Source organism: Oratosquilla oratoria, chromosome 3, assembly GCF_046742065.1.
Source record: "Oratosquilla oratoria isolate Oo_2021 chromosome 3, ASM4674206v1, whole genome shotgun sequence".
NCBI classification, from domain to species: domain Eukaryota; kingdom Metazoa; phylum Arthropoda; class Malacostraca; order Stomatopoda; family Squillidae; genus Oratosquilla; species Oratosquilla oratoria.
In genome coordinates this window covers 84,547,521-84,548,117 of record NC_134779.1, presented here as the reverse complement: position 1 = coordinate 84,548,117, position 597 = coordinate 84,547,521, and positions in this window count along the sequence as shown.

Here is a 597-nt window from a genome sequence, read left to right as displayed (position 1 = left end):
TGTTTCCTCATCCCACCATTCACTACTCTTCCTTCTATTTCCTCCTGTCCTTCTTGTTCCACACACCATCTTTGCACACTTTGTGACTCCCTCCTTGAACTATCCCCATTCCTCCTCCACACCTACCTCCACTCTATCCTTCACTCCCTCTCTCTCCTCCTTCAGCTTCTTCTTGTACTCCTTCTCCTTTTCATTTAAAGAGTTCACTCTAAGCACCTCCCTACCTTTTGTCCCTTTCCTCTTTCTCCATCTATCCTCCACTCTCAACTTACCTTCCACCAAAAAATTATCTGATATTCCCCCACCCTCTCCCCTTAGCACACGTACATCCTTAACTCTTCCTATCATAGTCCTATTTACCACTACATAATCCATTAACACTCTATCTACCACCCTTCCATCCACCACCCTCTCCCATGTGTACTTATGCTTGACTTTCTTCCAAAACATTGTATCTGCTATCATCAACTCTCTTTCTAGACATTTCCACCATCAACTCTCCACTATGATTATTTCCTGGAACTCCACATTTCCCAACCACTCCATCAATTGGACCATTTCCTATCCTAGCATTAAGGTCTCCCAGTACTATTACAT